Source organism: Macrotis lagotis, chromosome 2 (assembly GCF_037893015.1).
Source record: "Macrotis lagotis isolate mMagLag1 chromosome 2, bilby.v1.9.chrom.fasta, whole genome shotgun sequence".
In the NCBI taxonomy this organism is placed as follows: domain Eukaryota; kingdom Metazoa; phylum Chordata; class Mammalia; order Peramelemorphia; family Peramelidae; genus Macrotis; species Macrotis lagotis.
Window position 1 is genome coordinate 18547881 of NC_133659.1, and position 27135 is coordinate 18575015.

The 27135-nt window shown below is 36.4% G+C and overlaps 1 pseudogene; it reads left to right on the forward strand.

Moving 5' to 3' along the window:
- The window catches only part of LOC141512396 (cytochrome P450 2J2-like), a 46921-nt pseudogene that overhangs the window by 17755 nt on the left and 2031 nt on the right, over positions 1-27135 (forward strand).

Genomic DNA, 27135 nt, shown 5'->3' on the forward strand with positions numbered 1-27135 from the left:
TTTTTCTAAAATATACAGAGAACTATGTCAAATTTTCAAAAAAAAATCCATTTCCCAACTGACGGACAAATGGTCAAAGGATATGTAAAAGCAATTTACAGATGAGGAAATCAAAGTGATCCATAGTCATATGAAAAATTGCTCCAAATCATTAGTTATTAAATAAATGCAAATTAAAGCATCTCTGAGATACCAACTCACAGCTCTTAGATTGGCCAATAGGATCAGAAAGGACAATGATCAATATTGGAAGGGATGTATGAAATCTGGGACACTAATACATTGTTGGTGAAGCTGCGAACTCATACAATCTTTCTGGAGAGCAATTTGGTATTATGCCCAAAGGGCAGTAAAAATGCACATACTACTGGGTCTATAACCTGAAGAGGTTGTGAAAAGGGTAAAAACATCACTTGTACAAAAAGATTTATTGCAACCCTGTTTGTGTTGGCAAAAAAAAAATGGAAATTAAGTGAATGTCCTTCAATTGGGGAATGACTTAATAAACTGTGGTATATGTATGTCATGGAACACTATTGTTCTTTTTAGAAACCAGGAGGGATGGGAATTCAGGGAAGCCTGGAGGGATTTGCATGAACTGATGCTGAATGAGATCAGTGGAACCAGAAAAACATTTTTCACCCTAACAGCAACATGGGGGTGATGATTAACCTTGATGGACTTGCTCATCCCTTCAGTGCAACAACCAGGAACAATTTTAGACTATCTGCAATGGAGAATGGCATCTGCATCCAGAGAAAGAATTATGGACTTTGAACAAAGACCAAAGACTATTACCTTCAAATTAGGGGAAAAAACTGTCGTACTATTATGTAATTTTACTATTTCATACTTTTCTTCCTTAAGGATAAGATTTCTCTGTCATCATATTCAACTGAGATCAATGTATATTATGGAACCAATGTAAGGACTAACAATGCCTTCTGTGGGGGAGTGGAGGGAGGGAAGCAAGAATGGGGATAAATTGTAAAACTCAAAATAAATAAAATCTTTCTTTTAAAAAAATCATCTATTTCATTAAATATTCATTTTTCCCCTGAAAGAGTATACTGAATTTTGTTGGATAGTTGATTCTTGGTTGTAAGCCAAGTTCATTTTTATTCCAGAATATCATATTCCAGACCCTTCAATCCTTTAATGCTCATGTTGCTAAGTTTTGTGTAATTCTAACTAGTTCCTTGATATTTGAATTGCTTGTTTCTGGCTGCCTGCTGTATTTTCTCCTTGACCTTATAATTCTGGGATTTGGCTATAATATTCCTTTGTGCTTTGATTTTGAGATCCCTTTCACAAGGTGATTGGTGAATTCTTTCAATGACTATTGGTCATTGAAACTAATGGTTCTAGGATATTGCAACAAGTTTTACTTGATTTCTTGAAAATTTTGTCCAGGCTCTTTTTTTGGATCATGGCTTTTAGGTAGTTCAATAATGCTTAAATTATCTCTCATGGATCTGTTTCCCAGGGCAGTTGTTTTTCCATTGAGGTATTTGACATTTTCTTCTATTTTTTTCATTTAAAAAAAATTTTAATTGACTGATTCTTGATGTCTCATCATTGCCTCCATTTGCCTCAGTCTCTTATTCAAGGAATTATTTTATTCAGTTAACTTTTGTATCTCTTTTTCCATTTGGTCAGTTTCTACTTTTTAAAGAACTTTTATCTTTTCCATTTTTCCAATTGTATTATTAAGGGATTTATTTTCTTCTGTCAATTTTTATGCTCCCTTTTGCAAAATGTTGAATTTCTCTTACATTTCTTATGCTAGGTGAGGTGCCTGCCCCCCAAAACTTCCACAATGAGAATACTAGCAGCCTTCTCATTAGGCTGGGTCATTCTATGTTGCAGACCTAGCCTACTCTGTTGTTGGCCTAATCATCTGTGACTCCAGAAAGCATCCCCCGCAGATCTCTACTGTGGCTGAAAAAATCCACCTGGCTCTCTCCACAGACCACACATGCTGGTTTCAGCTCTTTGCTTCAGCACCATTACCAAGTACTGGTCACACTTCTGCTCTCCCCAAGAAAGATTTTGTTGGAAAATGGGCATTTTTTTAGAGGCTTGGTTAGTGTTATTTTTGTGGGAAATCTGGGAGAGTTTAAGAAAGTTCTGACTTCTCTTTGTGATCTTGGCTCTGCCCACCTATAGTATTTTAATGTAGTAAAATATAGTAAATCTTTCATACCATGAGGAGAAAAGTGTGTTCCTTACTATTTCCATTCAATTCTTCCCAAATATCTATCATATCTCATTAATAATAAGTTTTAAGTATACTATTACTATTAATAATAACTAATAAACACTAATATAAATAACATTTTCTTATAAGTATGCAGTTTGATCTTAATCAAAGCTTTATAATTTAGTCTTTAATGATTTCCTTAAATTTCTTGAGTACATTTTATTGAATTTTCCATTGACTTCTGGTCTTTTTGCTACAAATACCTAAAATTTAGTGTTACTAGGGAAAACTTTATGGAGAAGTTAAGTTTGTGATTTGATTCTTGAAAGATTTCAAGAGGCTAAGGGTGGGGGGTAAATATAGAATAAGGCATGGTTCATAAACTAGATTTTTGATCTTAGAGTTAAAAAGACCTGGGTTTAATTGTACCTTTGATATTTGTGAGCTCTCAACTTCAATGACTTCATCTATAAAATTGGCATGAGATTTGGATTGATTGACCTCTAAGTTTGCCATTTCTAAATCTATGATCCTAAACTGGACTGGCAGTATAGATGAAGGCATCTCAGTCAGCATGGGTTCCCAAGATCTGTGCTTCCTAAAGCAGTGTGCTGATCACTATATTCCAAAAGGCCTTACTTTTCTAAAAGTTGGTCCTTCTAAGGAATGTGTCTAAGAAGCCAGTGTTAGAACAGGAAATAATATTCCTATGAGACAATGAGAAGTAATGGAAATGTCATAGTCTGTGTAGTCTCATATTCTAGGCTCTTCCACATTTTCCCTGTATGATCTTGGGAGATAAAACTCTAGTACAGAGACAACAAATACAAAGAATTTGTTGTCCAAATGCCAAATGTATTGCCAAAAGACTATTTTATGGAGAACTCACATGGTGCAAGTGCTCAAATAGTGGTCAAAAAGGTGATAAAAGGACTCTTAAGATCTCTCTTCAGAACTATGGAATTTCTAAAGCCATCTGAATGTATATGCTGTTCCCTGTTTGAGCCAAATCCAAGGAAAGTAAGATTCAAGCAACTCTCACCCACTCCCTCTATACTATACTATACTATATTGCTGAGCATCTTTATATAAAGTGATTTACCATATTCCCCTTCCCTCTTCTTGCCATTATAGTACAAACCCATTTTTAATGTCTTACTTTTTTATATCATCCCACCAAAATCAACTTAGGTCCATATTTTCTGATGAACTATGCTCTCTTTAATAGAAATACATTTCTCAAGAGTTTAAAGCTAAAAAAAATATTTAATGTTATTTTTCCTTATTTTTCAATTACCTGCAAAGATAATTTTCAGCTTTCAGCTTTTTGTAAATTTTGAGTTCTACCTTTTTCTACTTCCCTACTTTCCCTCCTCCCTCCCTCCCCATGACCCATGACAGTGAGTAATATGATATAGGTTATACTTATATAATCATGTTTGACATATTCTTACACTAGTCATATTGTGAAAGAAGAATCAGAACTAAAGGGGAAAAAACATAAGAAACAGGAAAAAAGACATGAGTTTTCAAAAGTGAAAATAGTATGCTCTGGTCTGCATTCAGAGTCCATAGTTGTTTTGTTTTTGTTTTTTCCCCTCTGAATGTGAATAGCATTTTCCTTCACAAGTCTCAGAATTGTCCTTGGTCACGGATCTGTTGTGGGGGGAGCTAAGTCCATCATAGTTGATCATAATTTATACAGTGTTCTCCTAATTCTAGAAGCATTACCAGTAAGATCAGAGATGAAATGATACCCATTATCACCACTATTTTTCAATATTGTGCTAGAAATATTACCTTTAGCAACAGGAAAAGAAAACAGGTTGTAGGAATTAGAATGTACCTAAAGGGAACAAATTGTGGTATATGAATGTGATGGAGTAACTATTGTTCTGCCATAAATCACGAGCAGGAGAAATTCAGAACAGTCTAGAAAGACTTGCATGAACTGATGCTGAGTGAAGTGAACAGAACCAGAACACTGTACACATAAACAGCCCCACTGTAATGAAGAACTGTTTGATAGTCAACTCTTCTAAGTACTACAGTGTACAAAGACAATTCTAAAAGACTTGTGATAGAAAATACCATCCACATCCAGAGAAAGAACTATGGAACCTGAATAATGATAAAAAGCATGTGATTTTCACTTTTTAAAATTTGTTTTATGCTTTTTTATTTCTCATGGTTTTACCCTTTTGTTCTAATTCTTCTTTCTCAATTTGACTAATATGAAAATGTTTAACATAATAGTACTGTTATAAATTATATAAGATTACTCATTGTCATTGGGAGGGGGAAGGGAGGAAAATATGAACCTTAGAAGCATATAAAAATTAATATGGGAAAGTATCTTTTTCAGATCATTGAAAAATTAATTTTTTAAAAAGGACTTCCAAGTATTTCCATGTACACTAAAATTAAACTTTAAGTGTTATTTCCTCAATGAGTTCGTAAATTCTTGGCCAAAGGAGCTGTCTGGCTTGTACTATTTGTTTACCCAGTAGGGCATTTGGCATTTAGTGGGTGTTTTTTTAAGCACTTGTTCAATTAAATTCCATTGTTGCCAGAGGGAATAGTATCGTTGAGATGAATTGTTATTAATGTTATTGTTCTTTTATTTTCCAGGCATACTCATGTCTAATGGTGAAAAGTGGAGACAGCAAAGAAGGTTTTCCTTGATGACCCTGAGAAACTTTGGTTGGGGAAAGAAAACCCTAAGAAAACCCTGGAGGATCGGATCAGGGAGGAGGCCCGGTATCTCACTGAGGCTCTCAGGGAAGAAAAAGGTGGGCACTGGTTAAGTACAGATATTTTCAATTACTTCTGATTGTCCTTTTGGTCAAATAATGATTAAAGAGAATCTGGAACTGTGAGTGCGAAGAGCAGGTAAAGAAGTCATTCCTAGACTAGAGACAGGCAAAATGACCCCTCACCACCCATAGAATGTTTTCATAGAGGCAGTATTGTCTTCTAGGAAGAAATGAGGCAATAAGCAATAGTTCCTGGCTTTGTCTTGTCAGGTAAACTCCCAAGTATTGTATGCTGTGGACAGCTATTTACAGGGAATTTCTCTATCTCTAGCTGTTGGGCTTTGTAGGCAATGTATAAATGCTAATTATTTTTAATTTGTTTTGTATTTTTTTCCATTTACATGCAAAAACAGTTTTCAACATTTCTCTTTTCGCAAGCTTTTGAGTTTCACATTTTTTCCCCTACCCCCCTCCCTTCTTTCCCCACTCCCCATGGCAGTAATCTGATATATGATATATATATATATATATATATATATATATATATATACATATATATATAATCATGTTTAACATGTTTTCATATTAGTCATATTAGGGGAAAAACCCTAAAAAGGAAAGCAAAAAATAAAGACTAGAAAAAATGTTTTTAAAAAATTTAACATAGTATGTTTTGCTCAGCATTCAGCTTCATGATTATGGCAATTTCCCTAACAAATCTCTCATGGTTGTCCTTGATCACTGAACTGCTCAGAGAAACTGTGGTCATCCTAGGTGATCTCACAGCCTTACAGTTAATGAATATAATGTTCCCCTGGTTAGGCCCACTTCACTCAGCATTAGTTTGTGCACATCTTTCCAAACTTTTCTGGGTTTGCCTGCTCCTGATTTCTTACAGAACAATATTAATAAACCATAACTTGTCCAACCATTTCCCAATTGATGGGCAAACCTTCTATTCCTATTTCATTGCTCCTATAAAAAGAGTTTCTATAACTATGTTTTTTGGACATGTGGGTCTTTTCCCCTTATTTAATGACCTCCTTGGGATACAGACCTAGTAGTGGTATTGCTAGACCAAAGGGTATGCACAGTTTTATTGCACTTTGGGCATGGTACTAAATTATTCTCCAGAATACTTGGATCATTTCACAACTCCACAAACAATGCATTAGTGTTCCAGTTTTCCCACATCCTCTCTGACATTGATCACTTTCCTACTTTTTGGTTATTTTTAGCCAATCTATAGGTGTGAGGTGGTTACCCCCCCCCCCCCCCGCACACACTAAGACATACCTGTCTCTATTTTCGCCTGTTAATCTTCTCTAAATTCTTTTTTTTCATAATCATACTTTTTTTTCTATTTCTATTTACTGAATTATCTACTTTCTTTTTTTGGTATCTTTCCTCTCATTCTTCTCTTTCTTCTTTTGTCTTCTGCCTGCCCTGATGTCCTCATTTTGTAAAACAATTTTTCCATTAATCATTAATTTTCTTCCCTTCTTCCTTCCACTGGGAAAAAATCAAACTCTAGTAACAAATATACATAATCTAGCAAAATAAATTCTTATCTTGGCATTCCCAGAAATAGATATCTCACTGTGTAACCTAATTCCATCACCTGTCTGTCAGGAGGTGCGTAGCAGAATTCATCATTAGTCTCGTATCATGGTTAGTATTGTGTTGTTCCAAGTTTGTAAATTGTTCTTTTCACAATGTTGTTACAATAGATGTTCATTCTTTCACTCTTCTTCCTATTTTTATGCTTCTTTTTCCTTCTCTTCTTCCCCTCATCTTCATCCACATCCCCTTTGTCCTCCTCTTCTGCTTTTTCCTTTTATTATCATAAATTTAGGAGAAGAATGAACCTTGGAGCAAATCAAATTTACTTCCCATTATACAGATGAGGAAACTGAAGAGTAGGGTTCAAAGTCAGGGAATCAGTCAATTAATATTTAGTAAGTGTTAAATCCTTGGAATAGAAAGAAAGGAAAAGGACAGTCTCTGTCATTAAGCAGTTCCTAATCTAAGGTGTTGGTGGTGGGGAGACAACCTGCCAACAACTATGTACAGATACAATATATCCAGGAAAAATGGGAATTAATTCAGAATGGGAGCATAAGAACTAAGATCACCCAGTTTGTACACAGCTGAGGTAGGATTTAATTTAAGTAAATATGTAAAGTAGGTGGGGTCTTCTTGGCTCCAAGCCTAGCACTTTACATTATCTTAGACTGTCTCCCTTCCATAATCACCTTCTCATGTCTGTTCTTTTCATCCCTCTTTCTCCAGGATGATTTCAGTATGCTGAACACACACACAAATATGCAGCCCCAACCTATATAGCCATGAGTAGAGTAGCGGTATGTGCCCATAAACATCTATGGACATACATGCACATATGTGCTCATGCCCATTACACAAGTAAGCAGACTTTGTAAACCTATGCAATTGAAATTTCCAAATATAGCTTCAGAGATCTAGTCCAGAAGGATCAGCAGAAGTCCTCTAGTCCAACTTCCTCATTTTACTGATGAATAAATGGAAACAAAGACAGATTAAGTAACTAGCCCAAAGCTCCATAGGTAACCAATATTGAAAAAAAATGTGCTAATTACATCCCAAGACTTGAATGGAATATCAAAAAGTGAACTTCTTTTTTTCCTCTAATCTATTCAAGCAGTAGATGGTTCAGGACAATATTATTTTTATTTTTTTAGAGGACAACGGTGTTAAGTGACTTGCCCAAGGTCACATATTGATGTAATTATTAAGTGTTTGAGGCTAAATTTCACTCAAGTCCTCCTGACACCAGGGCCAGCATTCTATCTACTGAGTGGTTCTGGACAATATTGACAAAGCAAATGTATACTATTTGGGGAGGAGGTGAGGGAAAAATTATTTAGCAGCTCTGCTCTATTCCTTTAAAGAGTGAAATGAAAATTAGCTTTCCAATTTCTCTTTCTGATCAACAGGACAGCCCTTTGACCCCCACTTTCAGATCACCAATGCAGTTGCCAATATCATCTGCTCCATCACTTTTGGGCATCGCTTTGAATACTATGACTCGCAGTTTCAGGAGTTACTAGAGACTTTGGATAATGTCACAACTCTTACAAGTGAATGGGGGTGCCAGGTAATAGACCACCCCTTCCTTGGAAAGGTTGACTCTGTCTCTACTGGGCAGAAACCTCTAACAAAAAAGAAATAAACATGACTGTCGGAGACTGAAGGGACTTTGCCAACAGTAAAAAGGACTGAAAAGGAGAGAGGACAGAAACAAAATATTTATTAATACTGACATGAAACAACTTGCCTGGGGTAACTGGTGGTTTTCAAGAACACCAAGATCTCCAAATAATGGGAAAGAAATTTCTATGCATTTTAAAGTTTTTTTTTCTAAAATCTTTATCAAGATGATCAATTTACAATCATTTATTAAACACCTGCTGTTTCCCCAATACTGTGCAAGGAGATAGAAACAATTACAGAAATGAAATAGTCCCTGATCTCAGGTGGTAAACATTTTGTTGTAGAGGACAACGTGCTCTTATATGAATGTCTCTGCAAGTAATGATTTCAATAAGAATAGTTTGGGGAAGGTTGGCATTAGAAGAAAGGAGACTCAGGAAAGGCTTCCTAGAAAAACTATCTCTGGAGCAGAATTTGAGAAAAATCAGGAATTTTAACCTCATTTCTGGAGGGGACATAGAGAGAAAGACAGACAGACAGACAGACTGAGACAGACAGAGATATACAGAGACTGAGACAAAAAGACACTGAGAGACAGAGAAAAAGACAGAGGGACAGAGTCAGAGAGAGAGACAGACAGACAGACAGAAAGACTGAGACAGATAGAGAGAAAGAGACACAGTGAGACAGAGAGACAGAGAAAAAGAGTCAGAGAGAGAGACAAAGAGACAGAGAGAGACACAGAGGCAAAGAGAAATAGATAGATACAGACCTTAAGACAGAGAAACAGAGAGAAAAAGATGGACTGGAAAAAAGGAGATAAAAACAGACAGGTAAAGAAATAGAATGAGAGACAGAGAGAAGAAACAAAATCAGAGACCAGAATCATTTAAGTGCTTATATTTATGCTTTGTAAACAGCCTTACTATGTATTAATTCCCATCTCAGTGTCTTTGCACTGGATGCCCCTTTTCCGTGAAATGCCCTCCTTCCCTCACTACTTGGCTTCCTTCAAGAATCAGCTCATGTTTCACCTTTTCCTGCAGGATATCTTAACCAGTCTCTCCAGTTTTCAGTGCTGTCCCTTTGGAAATTACCTCTCCCTCACTCTACATATAGTTTTCGTACAACAAACTCTTTCCATGGTGTCTCTCCCATTACAAGTGAGCTCCTTGATAATATGGTCTGGTATTTCCTCCTTTGTTTTGAATGCCCAACCCTTATCACAGTTCCTACACACAGTAAGTGCTCAATAAATGATTGTTGATTGACTGATTTCTTTAGATCCTCCTAATGATTCTGTCAGAGTTGCTATAGTTATCCCCATTTTACAGATAAACAGGCTGAGAAAAATGACTTGTCCCATAGCTAATGTGTTTGAAGCTGAACTCTAACTCAGCCCTTCCTGAGTCTTATTCTAGCATGGCATCTCCTCTGCCTCTTAGTTGGTCAGTGAGTGAGCCTCACCAAAGGAGTCACTGGTTCATGAGTTCACTTAACTCTTCAGAAGTCTGACTGGTAGAAAAGAAGGAAAAAGTCCAAATACCATTAGCTCTCATTTCCCCCCAGAGAAACAAAATGGAAATTCAGTACAAGGGAATTCTGTGATGGTAACAGGGAAATATGGGTCCGAGTGCTATCAAATTCCTTAGAACAAATCTTCCCTCTCCTTTCTAGTAGCTTGTGAGATTGCTTAGGTAGGTAACATCATGCTAGAGTTATTTAGGTTCATCAGGAAATGGCCAAGATCCTCATAGATGACAAAAGAGATGGATCGATGCCAGGCTGAGTGTTAAGAGATCAACAATATAGAAGGAGAGACTATGGTTACAGGAATGATGAATTTCAGGGGTGGTTAGACATTGAATTAGGATAAATTCCATGACACAAAAAATGGTAAAGAACCCTAGTCTAACTTAGGATGGGGAAGAAGATGAAGAAATGGGGGTGTCTAACAAGACACATCCCTCCTGCCCTTCCCCTCTTTTCTATTATTTAGCTCTTCAATATATTGCCTTGGATAATGAAATTCCTGCCAGGATCTCACCAGAAGCTCCTTAGAGAGTGGAAAAAGCTAGAGTCTTTTGTGGAACTTGTGATCAAAAAACACAAGGAAGACCTGAATGAAGAGGAGACACTGGACTTCATTGATGCTTACTTGAAGGAGCTGTCCAAGGTAATTAAGAAAACCAAACAGAAAAGGGGCCTTGTGTGTTTAAAACCAAAAAGAGTACAGAGATGGAGGGATAATAAGTGTGGTAAAATGTTCAATACTGTACATATGCTATTTAATATAAATGTTTTTCCTCACTGACAGAATTTGGAGGTAAGGAATAAAAATAATAGAGCTTGCTAGTGGATACATCACAATTTTTGTTTACAACTGGAAGGAACCATAAGACTCAGGGGGTTCAAACTCCTGATTTTATCAAGGAGAAGTTGGGTATACAGAGATTCATTGACTTGCTTCAGTCACACAGATATTAGGAATGTGAAGATGAATTTGAACCAAACTGTCCCCAGTCCCCTGTTCTAGTCATTAGAACCTACTCTGATTGAGATTACTGCTTGATCCTGATATTTCATCCCTATTAATCCATCTCTCTGCATATATCTTTTGTGATCTATAATTTTAAGATATTCTATATAATACTTTTCCTATCTGAAATTATAGCGTGTTTATTCTTTGTTACCTCACAACCACTATAAGTTAAATTATCAATTTTATATATACAGTCAAAATATCTTTGGGAATTTGTGCAACCTTCAAACATATGGGAAGCATTGCAGCCCACATCACTCCTGAGAACTGTAGAATCAAATTTAAAATGTAATTTAGAAATCATTAACAAAATAAATAAAAATACATTAGAACATAGATAATGTAAATTAATAAGAATCTCCCAAGGAATTCTGCCATATGGTTTAGTGGTCTCATTTCTATTTGAATTTCATACTATTGAAGCTGCTTAACAAAGTCCAGATTTTGTGATTATGTCCTGTATAATTCAAGAATGTTGGACCTTTCTCTGTATTTTAGAGACTGAATTTATCAGTCAAGTTTCTCTAGGAACAAACCATTTTTCTAAATTTCAATATTTTCATTTGAAAATAGATATAGTATTATCAACAATTCCTATTTCCAAGTAATATGGAAAAAGTAACTAACAAAGTTCTAAAGCAATTTGATACTATTAGTTTTCTTTTAATTAAAAAATGAATCAATGGGCTAAAATATCTTTTCTTACCTATAAAAATAGTAATGCTAAGAAACGACAACAAAACTATTATTCAGATATCTGAAATTTTTTTTCTCCAAGAAATGCTATAAGATAGCTAGCAAAAGTTTTATCTCCATTTCAAAGCTGAAGAAACTGGATCTAGAAGAGATTATAGGATCTGTCCAACAATCATGGAGCATAGATTGATGAATCCAATGCTCTATTTTAAGAGCATGAAGGAGATAAGGGATGAACATAGAATTGAAAGAAGATAATCTAGATAACTATGTTGCACATGGATAAAATATTGGATTTGGAGTCAAGAAAAACGGAGTTCAAATCTGATCTTAGACAATAATCATGTGACCCAGGGAAGGTCAATAAATTGTTCTTGGTCCTAGGAAACTGTAAAAATGGAATAGTAATGGTTCCTAGCTCCCAAGGTTTGTGAGGATCAGAAGAAAATGTGTCCATGAAACCCTTATTGTAATGTCTGCCACAGTATTATATAAAATACTAGCTATTATTATTCTTGATTTTACAACCAGTTTCATTCATTCATGAAAAACTATCAGCAACTATTAATGGGTGAGTGAATAGAACTTTAGCAGAGGGAAAATAAAAATGAGTCAATGATAATAAGGAAAAGGAAGTGAAAGAGAACTAAATGACAGTAGAGGAAGTGAGAAAAGAGGAATGAAAATAGAAAACAGAGAAGAGAGAAACAGAGAAGAAAAAAGAGAAAGAAGAGAAAGAAAAAGGAGAGGAAAAGAAAAAGGAGAAAATTCAATACAAACTAATACAGATACATATTCAATACAGTCTTCTTTGATCCAGCACACAGAGCATCTCTACCAGCACATATCCTGATCAGATGATGGAAAAATCCCTTGGCCTCATAAACACCTTCTAAAAAACTGCCTCTCATGCCAATCATTTTGTGTGTGTGGCATCGATTGGGGTAGTTAGAAAGGGGGGATTCATCCACACTGGGTGAGTAGTGGCATGATATAGAAAAGAGTGGTAGATTGTGTTCAGGGGTCAAGATTCATGAGCCAGTTCTGTTAGGTATTGATTCTGGGCAATTCACTCAATGGTCTCAGCTTCACATACATTATATATACGTATGGCAAAAAAGAGGGCTGAACTTGCAGAGGAGGGAAAAGAGAGGTGACATGGGTAAATTATAGCACTTAGAAGGTATAAAAGACTGATTAGTGGAGAGAAAGAAGTAGGTGAAGGATGAGCATTGTTTGAAATTTGCTTTCATCAGATTTGCCTTAAAGAGGGGATGTCATATACCCAGAGTACGGCATAGAAATCTGTCTTACCATGTAATGAAGTAGGAGGGGAGGAGGTCAAGAAAAAACAATGCTAAGAGGAGGGCCTCAGATTGAGGAAGATGATGGGAAGAAGCAAAACACCGGTGCTCAAATATATGGTGAAGAGAGAGAGAGAGAGAGAGAGAGAGAGAGAGAGAGAGAGAGAGAGAGAGAGAGAGAAGTATAAATAAACAGGGCAAGAATAGGATGGAGATACTCATCTGGAAATCAAAACTGTCAATATGGATAGACTGAACTCAACCAAAAAACAGAAAAGCAATAGCATGGATTAAAAAAACAGAATCCTATGTCATTTGCAAGCAACACATGTGAAGCATGACATGCACACACACACACATACACACAAAACAAATGTAACAGGCTGAGGAAAACTATATTATGCCAATTTTCCACTGAAGTAGTAGACAAGAGCAAACTCAAATAAAGCAAAAGAAAAAAGAGATCAAATTAAAAGAGACAAAAAAGAAAAATATACCTTGCTAAAACATATTATTAAAGTGAAGAATATTAATACTAAAATGCAAATATCAATGGCATAGCATTCAATTTTTAAAAGGAGTTCAATGAGTAAAAACTAAGTAATGAAGTACCTCAACTTTCCCTTCTCAGAACTAGAAATATTTTTTTTAAATGAAGTTAAGGAGGTGAAGAGAAATTTAGAAAAATTAGACCTGACAGATGTCAAGAGGAAACTGAACAGCAATAGAAAAGAACATACATTTTTCTCTGTGGAATATGGCACCAATGGAAAAAAATGCATTAAAATCCTATAATAAAATGTAGAAAAACAGTATTATTAATTTTCAGATCATGATGCACTATAATTACATCTAAAAAGGGATATGGAAATATAGATTTCAATTTAATTACAAATAAATAATTAAATGTTAAAGAATGAGTAAGTCAAAGAAAAATCATAGAAACAATTACTAATTTCAATAAAGAAGATTATAATGAAACAATTTATGGGTTACAATTTAGGGGAAAATTTATATCCCAAATTGGTTATATTCATAAAATAGGGAAAGAGATCATCGAATTGATTATGCTACTAAAATTCATAAAATAGAAAGGAGGAAAACAAAGGTAACTAAGATCTGATATTTTGACAAAGAAAAATAAAATAGAAAAACATAAGTGAATATGATTTTAAAAGAAGAAAGCCAATTTACCCATGAGATCTATAGAGAAGGTAATGATTTATAACCAAACAAGAGATGTTAAGCTAAATGAATGATTTTGATTAAATTTTATAAGTTTTGCACAAACAAAATCAGTGCAAGTAATATTAAAGGAAATGCAGAAAACTTGAAAACAATTTTTACAGCTTGTTTCTCTGATAAAGGTCTCATTAGGCAAAAATATAGAGAACTGGAAAAACCTAACAAAAATAAACATCATGTTACAATCAATGAATGGTCAAAGGATATGTACAAAGCAGTTTTCAGATGAAGAACTCAAAACTGTCTTTAGTCATATGAAAAAAGCTCTAAGTCACTACTGATTAGATGAATGTAAATTAAAACGACTCCATGGTAAACCTCCACAATAATAAGACTAATAAGAAAAAAGTCAAAATGATGAATGATGGAGTTGATGGGGAGAAATTGGGACACTCATGCATAGTTGGAGGAGTTGTGAACAGATCCAAACATTCTGGAGAGAAATTTTAAACTCTGTCCAAAGGCAATAAATCTGCATACCCTTTGATCCAGCAGTGGGTGGTACAATGAATAGCACACTAGTCTTGCAGTCAGGAGGACAGAAGTTCCAATCCTACCTCAGACACTTGACACTTAATAGCTGTGTGACCTTAGGCAAGTCACTTAACTCTGATTGCTTTACATCCGGGGTCATCTCCAGTCATTGCAATTCATATCTGATCACTGGACCCAGATGGCTATGGGGGGAGAAAGAGAGACTGGCACAGTATCCCCTCACTCAAATGCAATTCATGTGCCTCTCATGGCATCACCTCCCTGATGTCATGATCTTCCTCAAGCACAAAGGACAAACAACACTCATCATCATCATCATCACCACATGTAAATCTACATACCAAAGAGACCCCCCCCCCCAAAAGGGAAATTGATGGACATGTACAAAGAGACAATAGATTAGTAATTGAGAGTTCATCCATCAGTTGGGGAATGACAAACAAATTTTGCTATAACAAATGATGAACAGGTGGATTTTGAAAACCCTGGAAAGATGTATGCACTAATGCAAAGTGAATTGAGCAGATCCAAGAGAATATGGTACAATATCAGTACTAATGTGAGATGATCAGCAATAATTGAAATAGCTCTTAGAAATACAATGAAAAAGACAAGTCTAAAAGACTAATGTAAAAGACTGTTTACTTCCAGAGAAGGAATTGATGAAATTTGAAAAATGAAATTTTATTTTCATTTTACTTTTTAATTCATGGTGCTCTTCCTTTTGTTCTATTTCTTCTTTCACAACATAACTAATAAGGGAATGTTTTACACGAATACACATGTATAACCTAGATCAAATTATTTACCAGAGTGGTGAGAGGGAATGTGTAAGAAGAAAGGAGAAAAATTGGAGCTCAAATTTTTTTTATAAAAAGAATGTTAAAATTGTCTTTACATGCAATTAGAAAAAATAATTTTCAAAGACAAAAAAAACCAAATAGGAGTTCTTATTTTTGCTATTACTGTATTCTTGGTGTTAAAAGGAAGTCCGGAAGGGTCAAAGTCTGGCACTTTGACTTTTCCCAAGACTCATTGGGGTTGCAGCTCCTCCTTTTGGGAAAGAACCACAATCATTTTTGGATTAACTAATTCTTGTCTTTTTAATTTAAGGATAACAATCATTCAAATTTTAATGAAAAAAATTTAGTCGTCTGTACCCTGGACCTCTTCTTTGCTGGAACAGAGACAACTTCAACCACTCTGAGATGGGCACTGTTGTATATGGCCTTATATCCAGAGATCCAAGGTACAGTAATAGCACCAGACTTATATTCCTATAGTATTCTGCTCAAAAGATTTCAATTTATAGAGAACTTGAAAATTTGCCAAGCAATTTGCAAATATCTTCTTTCCATATTCATTGGAATAGAGTGATCATTACCATTTTTCACAATCAGGAATAAATTTCTTTCATCTCCCCATATGGTAATATTTGCTGGTTGGGACAGTTGGGAGAGTATAGAATTTGGAGTCAAGAATATGTGAATACAAAGCCTGACTCATTCACTTACTTTTAGCCTCTGTGTCCTTATTTGTAAGATGAGGGTAATAGAAGCCCTTACTTCATGAGCTTGTTCTGAGGATCTAATAAGTTGATGAACATAAAGTGATTTTTAAAGCCTTAAGGTGTTATATAAATAGCAGATATTATTTTATTGCAATCAATTTCTATTTTAGTGCACTACAACTAGTTCATAACCTTTTAGAGTTAGTTATAGCCTATTGAATATAATAAATTTGGATAGATTTCAAATTAGTAAGACAAGTGAGTTTAATTACATTAAATGACAAAAAATTAATCTTCAGAAGGTCCTAAGGTTTTTAGATTTAGAATTGAAAGGTATCTAAAAGGCCATAAAGGCCAACCCCTTATTTTATAGATGTGGAACCCAAGACTGAGAGTAACTAAATGATTTGCTTAGGACCACAAAGGTGGTTAATGTCTGAGATGGGATTTAAATGTAGGTCAATCTGACTCCAAGTCAAGGGCCACCTCTAGGGACACTTACTTGTCCCTCCCTCAAGAGTTCCACATTCTGAAAACCAAGACATGACCAAAGGTTTTATTTCCCTGAGTAGTAAATTGTGATATGTCCCATGTCTTCCTTAAGCTAAATTCAGAGTAAAGACCCATGGACTGATTATAAATTTGCAGATACCTAGCAAAATGACTTGGAGAAATCTACTGCTCTCAGGTTGAAAACCCTGGACTAAGAACATTTAGATCCCCCTTAAACTACTATCCAGATGGAATATTCTGAGGCAATACCCCAAGGTAGCATTCCAAGCAATCATTTAGCATCATGGAAATCAAAGTAAGTACTTACTTTGTGCCTAGGATGCTCCAGGCACTGGTGACACAATCCAAAGAATAAAGTAATTCTTCCCTCCTTGCAAGGATATTGTGGTGATAGGAAACAGAATTAGGAGTGAGGACTTTGTTTCCTAGTCCAGTGGTCATGAGATGTTGAATAAGGCATTTCAGTCAGTAAATGAGCATTTATTAAAAATCTACCACATAACTTGCTAAGCATTAGAAAGCCAAAGAAAGGCAAAATGAAGAGTAGCAACAAAATTGGTCCTATTCTCATGGAGTTCAAACTCTAATGGGAGATATGTCATACCAACAACTATTTATCAAAAACTGATATAGACAAAATGGAGAAAATCAGTATAAGGAAGATAATTGTTTGGTGCTCAGATTTCCCGTCATTAAAATGGGACCAAAAATATCATAGCCTTCAGGGAGGCAGGATGATGACCTTCCTTTGAAGGACTCATGTGTATAAGAGGGATTAAATTTATTCCATTTGACTCTTGTGAATAGAAGTAGTTGAAATGGGTAGAAGTTTAACAAAGGCCCCCCTCTAATGCCTCTCTGTGATGTAGATGGACATGACCTTGGGATCTCAAAGACTATGTCAGTACAGTGGATAGCAATCTCCTTGGGGCAGTCTCTTTTGTCTCTTTATGTGTTGCTTCAGGGCTTAGCCCAGAGCCTAACATATAATACATTTTAATGAATTTTATTGAATTGAATCGAAAGGCCTAGAGGATAATCTCAACACTTGGGCCATATATCTTGATATCTGGTTTAGTTAAGTATCAAACAGTTTAGGAGGCTGAAGTGCTTAATTCTAAGGCATCTCTTGATTTAAAAAAATGATATAAAATCACCCTCAGATCTTTGCAGTCTGCTCCTGATTCCACAATGACCATGGAAAAAATAATGGGAGATGGGCTAAGAATCACATGGGTGCTGAGAATCACACTTTCAATAAGCAGTAACTTTATAAACTATTGCAATATATTTATATTATATATTACTATATATATGGTTTACATATCATATATTATTTATAAATTAATGTTATGGTTATAAGATTAGTTAAATGGTACTCTAAAGGGGTGATTGGGTCATTATCCACAAATATACCACATTCTGAATTCATGAATTCTGAAATTCCCTTATCTGTTCTCAATCTACTGATATTCTACCTCTCCCTCTGCCTTTTGATTGCCAATATCTTGTCTCCACAATTGCCTCCCAAGCTATCATGCTTGCACAAACCACATTCTCCTTCATTTTTCATCTTGAACTCTTGTTGAACAAGTTCAATCTACACTTGCCTCTCTATAGTATTATTTATCTTGCCTTGTCAAGACTCAGATTTGGTTCCCTTCTATTACCTCTATCCTTCACTCTCACTCCTGTATTGGTAAATGAAGGTTAAAAAATATCACCAAACCAAATTGCCTGTGTCAATTAGAAATTTATCTTACAAAATTTCATAATTATTGCTACAAAAAAATCCTATTGTAGAAAACTGCAGTGCTTTCCCTTCTCCTTTTTTGCTACCTGACCTTTCTGGTACCCTTCAAATTCCAGATGAAAGTCCACAGTCAGTCAAAAATCTTTCCAAATCCAATTTAATCTTAGTGCTTTCCTGCTATTATTATCTGAGCAAAACAGAATTGAAGTGACTCAAAAAATAACTCAAAATGCTAAGGTTTAGAGAATCTACCCCAAATGTCCACATGGTTTATACAGGCCCAGCCTATGGTGGAGGTTCCTGAGTTCATATTGGTCTGATCAGTCAGTTAAACACAGTGAAACTTGACTCTAATCTAGTGATGTCATTTTGGTCTTCTTATAGAGGGAAGGTCAACAGGCAGCCAATGAACCAATAGTCAACCAATCTCCAATTTATTCTGCATGTATCTAATTTGCATGTTGTCTCCATCATTAGATTATGAGCTCCTTGAGTCCAGGGCCTTTCTCTGTTTCCTCAGGGTTTAGAATAGTTGCCAACACACAGTAGGTCCTTAATATGTCTTGGGGACTAGCCTTGAAAGCTTTCTATCTACACAGCTCATCACAGATGTTTTGTCAGAGATGAGCTCACCTAGGAAGTCAAACTATCTTTGTTCTAAAATTACCATCTTGTTCCTCAGAATGCTCTTCTATATCTGGTTGACTTGGAAGTCAGGGATCATTGTAAATTAAATGTATAGCCATATAAATAAATGTGATACTCATAAGTCAGTTTAAAGATCTTAGAGACAATCTAGTTCACCCAGATCATTTTAGAGATAGGGAAAATGAGGCCTCAAGAATTTCAGTGACTTGGGCAGCTAGGTGGCACAGTGAATGGAGCACCAGCCCTGGAGTCAGGAATACCTGAATTGAAATCCGGCTTCAGACACTTCATAATGACCTAGCTGTGTGGCCTTGGGCAAGCCACTTAACCCCTTTTGCCTCACAAAAATCTAAAAAAAAAGAATTACAGTGACTTGCTCACTGAATTGGTGATTGGTAAAACTAAAATTTGAATCTGAATCTTCTCTCTTTTCCTAGCATGCTTTCCATGCTATCACATACCTGGATACCTTCCTAACAGCACAAGCATTCATTGTTGCCATTAATCCATCAAGGTTCCATCTTTACAGGCTAAAAAGCTGGGCACCTTTGGTGAAGTGTGAAGCAATTTTAATACAAACAGGGGTGAGACAGGTTCTTTCACATGATCAGAAAAAAAACTGGATGAGAGGGAAAGTCAATACAAATATACCTAGATATTTGACTCTGAACAAGTCACTTAATTTCTGTCTGCCTCAGTTTCACCTGTTGAATGGGGATAGTAACAACACTGTCCTCCTGACTTAGTTATGAGGATCAAATGCCATAAATTTACAAAGCGCTTTTACACCCAAAAGCACAATGTAATTGTGAGCTATTTTTTGGGTCTCAAAAAACTTTCCCTTTTCTTTCCAGGCAAAATTCAAGCTGAGATTGACAGGGTGATTGGCCAATCCAGGCAGCCCACCATGGCTGATAAGGAGAATATGCCCTACACTAATGCAGCTGTTCATGAAGTTCAGAGAATGGGGGACATTCTTCCTTTAAATGTGACCAGGATGGCCACAGTTGATACCACATTGGCAGGATACTATATACCAAAGGTAAATGGCTTTTATTCTCATGAATTTGAAGAGGTTCTATGATTTCCTTTTATCCTAGAGGTCAGGGAAAAGAAGGTAAAATGAATCAGAGACAGTAGCGTAAAATGTATTGGTCTAGGCGGCATGAATTTGGTCTTTACACACACACACACACACACACACACACACACACATATTGTTATATTGTGTTATATCATATATAATAGGTATATAAATATATTTGGGGGGCAACTTGGTGTTGCAGTGCATAAAGCATTATCTCTAGAATCAGGATTTTAATTCAAAAATAGTCTCAGACACTTGACACTTATTAGCCGTATGATCTGGGCAAGTCACTTATCCCTAATTGACTTGGGAAAATAAATAAATACATGTAGATATTAGATAGATAGATAGATGGATAGACATGTAGATGGATAGATAGATCATATAATAAAACAAAGAAATAGAAGTAAATACAAATATAGCCAATATTAAATATATATATATACATATATATATATATATATATATATATATATATATATATAGAGAGAGAGAGAGAGAGAGAGAGAGAGAGAGAGAGAGAGAGAGAGAAAGATTTAATCCATTGCTATATCATTGGGACTTTTGGCAACCCTAAATATGTTATTTTACATTGAAATTATGTTCTTTTTTTAAGGTTTTTGCAAGGCAATGGGGTTAAGTGGCTTGCCCAAGGTCACACAGATAGGTAATTATTAAGTGTCTGGGGTCAGATTTGAACTCAGGTACTCCTGACTCCAGGGCCGGTGCTCTATCCACTGTGCCACCTAGCTGCCCCCTTGAAATTATGTTCTGAGGAAGTTTCACCATACTATCTGACAAAGGGCTCCATAATAAAAAAGGGGGTGAAGAAACTTCAGATTAGTCTTTCAATATCATTAATTCTCAGTTGGATGAGAAAATAATTGTGAATTTGGAGTCAGAGGAACTGAGCTTAAAACAGTTTTAATCCTGAGTTTAAATTCCTTGTGTCCACTTGGGTTCCATATGTGAGTCATTCCTATTTGTGATACCACACTGGGACTCAGTTTCCTCATTTGAAAAATAGGAGTGTTTGAGTCGATGATCACTAAATGTCTTTCCTTCTGTTCTGGATTCTAGAGTCATATGAGTATAATGGCACTAACTTGGACATTCCGTAACTTCTTCTGGTGAAAGCAAATGCTATTTACCCAGACAGTAGTGATTTCTCAGTCACAGTGGGTAAATGGCCCTTGAGCAAAGAGTTTTGAAGACCTTATTGGCATTTTCCCATCACCCAGAGCATGAGCAGAACTCTTTCAAAATTATCTAAGTATACCCAAGTGTGTCTTTATAGTTACACATATACAACCCAATCAAGTTCAGTGGATGGAGAGATGGAATTCGAGTCTCTAAGACCTGGTTTCACATTCATCTTCAGATGCTTACTATGTAACTCTGGATTAAGACCTCAGTTTCCTTACCTGTAAAAAGAGAAAACTTCAAACCCTAATTTTGTCGTCCTAATTTTGAACCATCATGTATTAAAGATTGTGAATAAGCTTCTTTAGGTACCATCTCATTCCTAGTTCACGGTTTCTGACACATTTTTTTCCATAGCAGTAAAAACCAAGATTTTATTATAATACTCAAATATAGGTTCAGAAAGACTCAGATAAGACCTTAACAATATGAACATTCTGACAAGGCTTCTTCTTGGAAAATATTCTCTTTTTAATTTTATTTGTTTAATTTACATTTTCATTTATTTTTTACATTACTAAAATAGTCTTATTGTAATAGCCAACATAATTTTATTATAAAATAGTAAAATAAAAACCTTGTGAGAAATAAAGTGAAAGAAAGAGAAAAAATGTGCTTCAGTCTGTGTTCAGATAACATCAACTCTTCTCTGTTATGGATCACATTCTTTATTATAAGTCCATCAGAGAAGTTACTTCCACATTTTTTTCCCAAAGTTGTTATTGCTGATTGTAATTCCCTCCATCCATTCCTCCCTACTCCAGTATATATTCTATCTTTCTCTCTTCTTTCACTCTGTCCCTATTCAAAAGTGTGTCATGGGGCAGCTGAGTGGCTCAGAGGACAGAGCACTGGCCCTAAGGCCAGGAGGCCCCAATCCCACTTCCCACCCCAAAGACTCAGTTACCACACAGCCATGGTAGGCCACTCAACCCCATCACCTTGCAAAAAAACAAAAAAAGTGTGTTCTATCTGACTATCCTGTCCCATGATCTACCCTCTCCTCTATTACTTACACTCCCCCTCCTCTCCTCTGTCCCCTTTTCCCCATCCCTTTCCTCTAGGGTAAAAGATTTCTATACCCTATTAATTATTTATGTTGTTACCTCTCTGAGCCATTTCTTGTGAGAATGAAGGCTCATTCATTCTCAAATTCTCCCCTTTCATTCCATTGCAAAACCTTTTTCTTGACTCTTTTTTTGTGAAATATTTTAGCCTATTCTACCTCTCCTTTCCCTTTCTTCCAGTACATTCCTTTTTCATCCATTAATTCCATCTTTACAATATATTATACCTTCATATTCAGGTCCCTCCTGTGCCTTTTCTAAATATGCTCCTTCTAACTACTCTATTAAATCAAAAGGTTCATGTGAGTAATCAGTATCTCTTCCCATGCAGGGATTCATGTAGTTCAACATCATTAAATTTCTCATAATTTACCCTTCCAATCCACCCTCTCTATGCTTCCCCTGAGTCCTGTACTTGGAGAACAAACTTTCTGTTCAACTCTGACTGTTTCTGAAATTCCCCCATTTCATTAATATAAAAATTTTCCCCTCAAAGAGGATGTTCAGTTTTTCTAGGTAGTTGATTATCGGTTGTAACCCAATCTCTAGGAAGCAGAGATTATTCCCAAGGTATAGTTTGCCTTCCAGAATATTATATTCCAAACCTTACAGCCCTTTAATGTGGATGCTGCTAAATCCTGCATAATCCTGACTACAGCACCATGATATTTGAATTGTTTCTTGGGAGTTCTGGAATTTGGTTATACTATACCTGGGTGGGGGGGAGGTTTAGATATCTTTTTTGGATCTTTCAGGAGGAAATTGGTGAATTCTCTCAATTTCTATTTTCCCCTCTGCTTCTAGGATAACAGGGTAAATTTCTTGTAGAAATTCTTTAAAAATGAAATCAAGGCTCTTTTCCTGATTGTAACTTTCAGGTAGCCCAATAATTTTTATTGTTTTGTTTTTATTTTTTAGGTTTTTAGCAAGCCAGTGGGGTTAAGTGGCTTGCCCAAAGCCATACAGCTAGGTAATTAGTGTCTGAGGTCAGATTTAAACTCAGGGACTCCTGATTCCAGGGCTAGTGCTCTATCCACTGTGCCACCTAACCACCCCAGCCCAATAACTTTTAAATTATCTCTTCTGGATCTGTTCTCCAAGTCAGTTGCTTTTCCAGTGAGATATTTCACAATTTCTTACAGTTTTTCATTCGTTTGTGTTTGTTTTTATTATTTCTTGATTCCTCACAAAGTCATCAGTTTCCTTTAATCTCCATTCTACATTTGAAGGAGTTGTTTTCTTCAGAGAACTTTCTTATCTCCTTTTCCATCTGGCCAGTTCTTCTTTTTAAGGTATTCTTCTCCTCGTTAACATTATGAACTGTTTTTTCCATTTGACTTAAACTCGTTTTTAACATGTTAGTTTCATTAGCATTTTTTCATGTGTCTCCTTGACTAAGCTGATGACTTGGTTTTCATGTTTTTTTCCTGCATTTCTCTCATTTCTCTTCCCAAGTTTTCCTCTACCTCTCTTGTTTGATTTTCAAAATCTTGTTTGAGCACTTCTATAGCCTGAGACCTATTCCAATTTTCCTTAGAGGATAAAGGATAAAGAAGCTGGAATTTTGTCATCTTCTGAGTGTGCATTTTGATCTTACATGAGACAAAAGTAATGGTTCCTTTCTTTCCCTGTTTACTAATTTCCCCAGCCTATGTTCTGGTTTTAAAAGTGCTTCCCAAACTTTTGATTTGTTATTGGGACATCCCTGCAAGGACCTCAGTTCCTTCAAAAGAGGTTCTGACTGTTCTCTTGGACTGTGGATGACCACATGACACTTCTCTGTCCTAGAGAACAGAGGAGGGTCCTTCTTCTATGGCAGTAGGGGAACCCCCAAACTGAGACCAGGGTCTGAAGATGAACAAAGCACTTGAGTCCTGTTACAGGGACTTAGGAGAGACCTTGATAGTCTCTCCCCATCCCCTTACCTTTCATGGGCTGAATGCTCTGGGAGCTACCAGGTGACTCCCTGATGGGTGACTCCACAGACCTGCTCTTTCCTGGGATCTGGGCTGCAATGAAGGCTATGCTGACCTGGGCTCTACACTCAATCTGAAGGAGGTTTCTCCACTGATCTTCCAAGTTGTACTTGGTGTTCCCTGGATTGGGATGTCTGGAAACTGCTTCTGCTGCCATGAACCATGCACTCCCAAGGACCCAGGCTCCCCTCAGAGACCCAAGTGGCCCATGGGCTGTTTCCAGAAGATTGGAGTTCCTTAGCTCTAGCTCAGTGATTCTGGTTGTGCTGTTGCCCCCTCCAACCCCATGGAACAGAGCCTTCCCATGCTCTTCCAAGATACCTTGGACTAAAGAATTATCTCACTAGGTCTTTCTGTGGGTTCTGTCTCTCTAAAATTTAGTTAGAGTCATAATTGTAAGGATTTTGGAATATTTTGGAAGAGAGCTTCTGGAAAATCCTGTCTTCACACCATCATGTTGGCTCCACCCCTGTATCTGACATTTCTAACCATCATTTCTAATATGATTTCAGAAGAAATTTTGTAATCCAAGTTCCATTGTTATCTATGAAGGAGTCCATGAACTGGAATTTTTACAATAAGGTGTCCAAAGGCTATGTCAGCTTTCCAAAGGGATCTGTGATCCCAAACAGATTGGGGATCCCTGTTCTAAGAAGTCCTGAGTTCTACAACAGGCTTGGCTTCTAAAAATGTTTGTGGGCTTGGGTAATTCTTTGCCATAGCTGGCACTCCATTCCTTCTTCTGTAAAGCAAGGTCTCTTCTGCCTCCAAGTACCTGGGATTTAGTTTCTTTCTCTTGTTTCCAGGGGACCATGTTGATGACCAACTTGACTGCTTTGCACATGGATCCTAAAGAATGGGCCACCCCAGAAACCTTCAATCCAGAACATTTTTTGGAGAATGGTCAATTTAAGAAAAGAGAGTCATTTATGCCTTTCTCAATAGGTGAGCCACACTCAGTAGAAAGAGAACCCTAGTCCAGTGGATACTAACATTTTTAACATTAAGAAACTGCAAACTCATCTTCATGAAACCCACAATCATGTGATGGTGCATATAATAGCAATATTCATTAATTGGGAAAATATATCACAACAAAATCATAATTGCTGATGGTTGGAAATGTTTCTAAGTGTACAAGACAGATAACATCCAACTGGAATTTCACAGCTGCCCCATGAAGTTTTACAGGTGCCCATTTAACAAATGAGGAAACACAGTCTCAGGGAGTTTAAGTGATATGCCCATAGTCACTCAGTTTTGCAGTGTCTCAGATGAAATCAACCTCAAATCCCTGTACTTTGTCCATTCTGCCTCATGAATGCCAAGGTGTGATGGACTGAGAAAATCTCTAAAGTGGATTTGTATTTTATTTAAAAGAGAAGCTGCAACCATTTGAAAATAAAATCTGTAAGCTCGTCTGCAAGGGACATGGCCGAGTTTCCTAGGACACATGAGGATTGTTTTGCATTCTTTAGAGAAGATTGATGTGGCTGAAGTGAGGAAAGTTTCATCCTTGGGTTCAGCTTTGACAAATGGTTTTACAGACACTTTGCAAGGACTCTAGAACTCTCTTAGGTGTAGCCATCCAAAAGCTCTGGAATGATCCATTGGGTATTCTTGGACAATCTTACTTAAACTTCCTGATACTAAGTTTTCCCATATATAAAATGAGGTGATTGGACTAGATGGCCATGAGGTTCATTTTAGCTCTGAAGCCATGACCCTACAAGAATCCCAAAATTCAAAACCAAAGATCTGAGTTTAAATTGCATCTCTTTCTAGTTGTTTGATTAACTGTGAGGACATTTGAGTAGGTGAACTGGAAAGTCCCTTTCCATCTCCAATCTGTAATGTTCTGATTCTAAGTAAATACAAAGAATTCCAGGAAAGAAAAAGCCACTAAAACTGGAGATAGCCTCTGAGCTGAACCTTGAAGAAAACTGGCTGCTCAAATAGGCAAGAGGGAGGAGGAGATGCTGACTAATCTAAGGCCAACAGTCTAGACAATATCCCAACAAGCTGGTCTGCCTCATTTATTGTTCTTGGAGGTACCATGGACCCTTGTCTAATAGGTCATTTGAGGGAATCCTTCCTTCAGGATTTTTACTGGGTGATTCTTGAGGCACCAAATCTTGTTTATTTCTTTCACAAACAAACTTACATTTATAAAATTTTATTTTAAAATTATAACAATATTAAAATCATTTAAATTTGTTAAAGGTAAAATATTATTAATAAAAATTTAAAATTTGATAGATTTAAATATTAAAATATATTTAAATTTTATTAAAATTCTCTGTGTATGTATATGTAATTGATATAGTGCTTTACAGTTTCCAAATGATTATCATACCTGTGGAGGTCTACTTCTCATCCTCTCTCACCTGGACCGTTGCAATAGACTCCTAAGTCATTTCCATGCCACAATTCATTCCCCAAGCTGATCCATACTCTATTCAGCTGACATAATGCTTCCCTAAAAGTATACATCTGACCATAACACCCCCTACCCTCATACCTTACTTAAGGAGTTCCAAAGGCTCCCTAAGGGCCTCTGGGATCAAATGCAAACTGCCCAGAGACTGAATACTCTCTGGAACCTGGAATCATCCTGCCTTTCCCCTCTACCTTCTACTCCTCCTGGCCTGCATACTATTCTGCCCACATCACACTCTTAGCTCTTGATTCTATGTCTTGTCATTGGCTGTCCCCTAGACCTGGAATACCCTCTTACTTCACTTCCACCTATTGGGATCCTGGCTTCCTTCTTGGCCCAGGTCCAAAGCCACCTCCTACAGGAGGCTCTTCCTAATCCCTCTACTTTGGGTGTCACTTCCATCTTCCTATTTATGAATGTGTATTCTCTTGTTAGACTGTAAACTCCTTGAGAGTCAGAATCATTTTTGTTTCTTCCTTTTATTTCCAACACTTACTTAGTGGCT